Below are 6,001 nucleotides of genomic sequence, written 5' to 3'. Positions count from 1 at the left end.
TTGTGGTTCCTTCTCCTTTGCACTCTGGAGACCTCAGGGAAGACAGAGTGGGCTGGAGTTGGCCCTGAAATATGGGGGAAGGTGAGCAGGACTGGGCTTTTTTTTTTTTTCTTTTTGTGCTTCCTGGAACTCTAGTAGTTGCAGCATGAGCTTCTTTTCAGTGCCAGACATTCAAGATATAGTTTTCTATTGGATTTTGAGAAAATGGATGGTTGTTGCAGCTCTGGTGATGATTTGGGGTGGAGGTGGGACTGCCTCCAACTAAATAGAGAAAGGCAGATATCTTAAAAGCCTCGGTCCTGAGTGTGGTTGAGCCTTAGCAGAATTATTCATTACCCCTCAGCACCTCACAGTTTGCACAGGACCTTAGGTCATTTTGAGCTTATTTTTTCTCCTAACAACCTAGTGGGGCTGAGGAAAGAGGGAAGAATTGCCTCATTTCATCAGTGGAAAGGAGTGATCTGCAGAAGGCTATGCAGATAATTCATGGCAGAGCCAGGGACTCATATCCAGGTCTGAGCTATACTGAGAAAAAGAAGCAAGACCAGAGAAAAGAATATATAACTATAGGGTTTTTTTTGTATAGTTTATGTCAGTTATTATCAGTCAGCTCAGAAAGACCTTGTTTTTGGTGAAAGAAGCCCAAAAAGACTGAGAGAATTGGGTCACTTCTGGCATGATTGAAAATCCCCTTGGGACTTAAAGGAGGCATGAGGAAGAATTCTCTGGGGCAGAGAGGGCTTTGGGGCTTGTCACCCATAACTTTAGCTTTTGGGGGATGGACATAGATAAACTTGTTTTCCTTCCCTTTGGTTGGATTAGACATTCAGTAAAATAGTAATTTTTTTGGTTTGTTTTACTTTCTTTAGTAATCTGTAGTTTTTCAATGTTTTATAATGGATATACTTTTTGGGGCACCTGGGTGGCTCAGTCGTTAAGCGTCTATTACTATTGAAATGATGATTTTCTAACTCCGTTTCCTTCTACATTTTAGTTGTTGGTATTCTACTTTAAGGAAGAACTCTTCTTTCTCCCCCATTCATTCATATATAAAAATAGGTTATTTTATTCAATTTTTTATTATCCATCTCTGTCATTTATTCTGATGCTCAGATATAGTAATTTTGATGGCCAGATTTGGCCAGCTGGTTCCTGTGTCTTTTTTTGGCATGACCAACTATTTCTTGAGTACATTCTTACTTTTTGACACAAGATATTCCAGGTTCATCTTGTATTTTCCCTACCTCGGGCTAGAATTAATTTTTTTGCCCAGAAACCCTGGATTCCTTTGGGGGTGAACAGTAGTTAGAAACCATCATCTGGGTGCTTGGCATGTACACAATGTTACTGTGGCGGGGGGCATTGCTTCTGTGTCCTCTCAGCAGACAGCTACGAAATATGTGTATGTTTATATATGTATTATGTATGTGTGTTATAGACATGCATATACTTAATTTTATAACTGTGTATACCACCATGAGTTCATAACAAGACATCCAATTTCAGTCTATCACCACAGGGTTGATTCTGTCTATCCTTTGCCTTCTCCAGCAATGAGAAATCTGGCTCCTGTTATTCTCAATATATTTACTTATTTGCTCAGTTCTCAAATACAGAGAAAGTTTTTTTTTTTAAGATTTTATTTATTTATTCGTAAGAGACAGAGAGAGAGAGGCAGAGGGAGAAGCAGGCTCCCAAGGAGCAGGGACCCCGATGCGGGACTCGATCCCAGAACTCTGGGATCATGACCTGAGCTGAAGGCAGATGCTTAACCATCTGAGCCACCCAGGCGACCCAGAGAAAGTAGTTTCAGTATTGCTAAATGTTTACCACTACAGAAAATTTAACCTACTAACAAGCTAAATATTTGTTTATAACTCTTTTTGACTTATTATGAGGGTATATAGTCAAAATGTGTTCAAAATTTTAGGTTCATTTTTTGCCTCCATCCTTTGATGTGATACATTATTCATTCGAAATACACTTGTCTTGATTTGTTTTTGTTTATGTTCTTAGGGATTTTTTTCCCTAGGTTTGTTTATTGGATTTTATAGTATGTTAAGTATTAGTATGATTCCAACTTTAAACTACAAAAGGTTTACTCAGAAGTGTCACTAGCCCTATACCTTCCACTCCCATTCAACGTCAATCTTTTCACCTGTTTCCACCATCTGTGGGCAACCCAATCTCGTTTCTGTTTTGTCGTTTTTTGTCCCCCTAAACTTTCTTCTTCTTTTTGTCAAAATAACTAAATATGTGTATTTTCTTATTTCCTCTTTTCTTACACTAGAGGTAGCATATTACAAATACTCTTGAACTTTGCTTTTTTCACTTAATAGCATATTCTCAAGATAACTCCCATTATACCTCATTTTAAAAAATCACTCCATCGGGGCACATGGGTGGCTCAGTTAGGCATCTGCCTTTGGCTTGGGGTCCTGGGATTGAGCCCCACATCGGGTTCCCTGCTCAGTGGGGAGCCTGCTTTTCTCTCTCCCTCTGCCTGCCACTCCCCTTGCTTGTGCTCTCTTTTTGTGTCACATAAATAAATAAAATCTTTAAAAAAAAATCACTTCATTGTGTGAATGTACTGTGGTTTATTCACCCATTCTCCTATGTATGTTTAGGTTGTTTCCAATATCTTATGATTAAAAATAACGTTGCAGTGGATGAACTTTTTAGTTTTTTGGCGCGAGAGAGTGGGGGGAGGGACAGAGAGAGGGAGGGTGAGAATCCTAAGCAAACTCCACACCGAGTGTGAAGCCCCATGTGGGGCTTGATCTCACACGGCTCAGGTCATGATCTCAAGAGTGGGCCGCTTAACCGGCTGAGCCACCCAGGTTCCCCTTCAGTGAATAAATTTGTTTCTGTATTTGTGATCAGCAGAATTTTAAGTTGGCCATGAAGATTCCTGACTCCTGGTGTACATGGCATACATATAATGTACATGGTGTACATGTATTTCCTTCCCCATGAGTGTGGGCAGGATTGTGAATATGATTGTTTTATGTATTATGACAAAGCTGTGAAGAGATTTTGGGGGTGTAAAGTCTCAAATCAGTTGCCTGTGAGTTAATAAGATTATTCTGAGTAGGCCTGACCTAATCAGATGAGCCCTTAAAAGGGACTGGGAGAAATAGACCAACTACCAAAACTCAACCATAAATAAGTATGATACCCCACCTTTTTAAAAAAAGATTTTATTTATTTGTTAGAGTCAGCATGAGCAGTGGGGGGAGGGGCAGAGGGACAAGCAGACTCCCTGCTGAACAGGGACCCCAGTACAGGGCTTGATCCTGGGATCGTGACCTGAGCCGAAGGCAGACGCTTAACTGACTGAGCCACCCAGGTGCCCCAAGTATGATATCAGTTTTAACAGATACAGCTACTGAGGTTTTCTGTTTTTCTTCATTTTTTTAAAAGATTTTATTTATTTGACACAAAGACAGCGAGAAAGGGAACACAAGTGGGGGGAGAGGGAGAAGCAGGCCTCCTGCTGAGCAGGGAGCCTGATGCAGGGCTCTATCCCAGGACCCTGGGATCATGACCTGAGCTGAAGGCAGATGCTCAACAACAGCCACCCAGGTGCCCTGTGGTTTTCTATTTTTCTTGAGTGAACTTTGGTGTTGTCTTTCAAAGAATTTGTCCATTTTAATAATTTATTGGCATAAAGGTGTTCATAATATTACCTTATTTAAAACATCTCTGTAAAATCTGTAGTGATGTCACCTTTGTCATTCCTGATGGTGGTAATTTCTTTTCTCTTTTCCTGATATGTTTGGCTAGAGCAGTAATCCCCAGACTTTTTCTTTCTTAAAGGCCAAATAGTAAATATTTAAGGCTTTGCAGGCCATTCCAGTCTATATTGCAACTACTCAACAATGCTGTTAGTGAAGGCAGCCATGGATAATACCCATGGGTGAGACTTCCAATGAACTTTATTTACAAAAACAGGTAGCTAGATTATGACCCATAGCATGGCAACCACGGGTTAGAGATTTATCAATTTTATTGATCTCAAAAAAATCAGCTTTGGTCCCATTGATTACTGTTTTTCTGCTTCCATTTCATTGGTTTGCATTCTGATCTTTTTTTTCCCTTTCCATTCTGATCTTAATTTGCCTTTTGCTTACTTTGAGCTTTTTTTCTTGTTCTAATTTAAGGTCAAAGCTGAGATCACTCGTTTGAGACTTTTCTTCTTTTCTAATATAAGTGTTTAGTGCTATAAATTTCCCTAAGAACTGCTTTACCTGCATCTCACAAATTTTGTTTTTTTTAATTTTCATTCAATTCAGAATACTCTGATTTCTTGGTTTGTCTTATGGGCTATTAGTATGTAATTAGTTCCTAATTGGGTATTTTCCAGATTTGTTTTTTCTAAAGTTTAAGTAATGGGGCTTGAACTCATGACCCTGAGTTCAAGAATCACATGCTCTTATGACTGAGCCAGCCAGGCGCCCCCAGATTTTTTGAGTAGGTGCTACACCCAGCGTGGAGCCCAACGCAGGGCTTGAACTCACAACCCTGAGATCAAGATCTGAGCTGGGGAAAAAAAGACCTGAGCTGAGATCGAGAGTTGGACACTTAACCAACTGAGCCACCCAGGTGCCCCCAGATTTGTTATTGGTTGCTAATTTAATTTCCTTGTGGTCCAAGAACATAATTTGTATGACCTGAATCTCTTCAAATTTATTGAGACTTGTTTTATCCTTAGAATGTTCTCAAGGCCATAAATGTTCTGTATGTACTTGAAAAGAATATGCATTCTATTTTGGTTGGATAGAGTGTTATATAAATGGCAGATAGGGGTGCCTGGGTGGCTCAGTCAGTTAAGCGTCCGACTCTGGATTTTGGCTCAGGTCATGATCTCAAGGTCTTTTTTTTTTTTTTTTTTAAAGATTTTATTTATTTATTTGCGAGAGAGAATGAGAGACAGAGAGCACGAGAGGGAGGAGGGTCAGAGGGAGAAGCAGACTCCCCGCTGAGCAGGGAGCCCGATGCGGGACTCGATCCCGGGACTCCAGAATCATGACCTGAGCCGAAGGCAGTTGCTTAACCGACTGAGCCACCCAGGCGCCCCATGATCTCAAGGTCTTGAGATTGATCCCCACATCAGGCTCCACATTCAGTGGGGAGTCTGCTTGAGATTCTCTCTCTCCCTTTGTCCTTCCCCCAGCTCATGCTCACTCGCTTTTTCTAAAAATTAATCTTTTTTTTTTTTTTTAAGATTTTATATATTTATTTGAGAGCAAGCGAGAGAGCAGGAGTGGTGGGGAGGGGCAGAGGGAGAGGGAGAAGCAAAGCAGGCTCCCCACTGAGCAGGGAGCCTTACTCAGGGCTCAATCTCAGGACCCTGGAATCATGACCTGAGCTGAAGGCAGACATTTAACCAACTGAGCCACTCAGGCGCCCCTAAAAATAAATCTTTTTAAAAAATTGGCAGATAGGTCAAATTTGTTGATAGTGTTGTTCAAGCCTTTATGTCCTTACTGATGTTCTGTTTACTTACTCTCTTAATTATTGGGGGGAGGGGTTTGTTTGAAATCCTTATTGTAATTAAAGATTTGTTTTTCTTTTTTTTTTTTTTTTAAGGATTTTATTATTTGACAGAGAGAGACACACCGAGAGAGGGAACACAAGCAGGGGGAGTGGGAGAGGGAGAAGCAGGCCTCCCACGGAGAAGGGAGCCTGATGCGGGGCTCGATCCCAGCACTCTGGGATCGCGACCTGAGCTGAAGGCAGATGCTTAATGACTGAGCCACCCAGGTGCCCCAAATTTTATTTTTTTAAAGATTTTATTTATGGGGCGCCTGGGTGGCTCAGTTGGTTAAGCGACTGCCTTTGGCTCAGGTCATGATCCTGGAGTCCCGGGATTGAGTCCCGCATCGGGCTCCCTGCTCAGCGAGGAGCCTGCTTCTCCCTCTGACCCTCCCCCCTCTCATGTACTCTCTCTCATTCTCGCTCTCTCAAATAAATAAATCTTTAAAAAAAATAAAATAAA

The sequence above is a fragment of the Leptonychotes weddellii genome, chromosome 13, assembly GCF_054177405.1.
Source record: "Leptonychotes weddellii isolate Sample4059 chromosome 13, ASM5417740v2, whole genome shotgun sequence".
NCBI classification, from domain to species: Eukaryota; Metazoa; Chordata; class Mammalia; order Carnivora; family Phocidae; genus Leptonychotes; species Leptonychotes weddellii.
Note: the sequence above shows the minus strand (reverse complement) of the source record.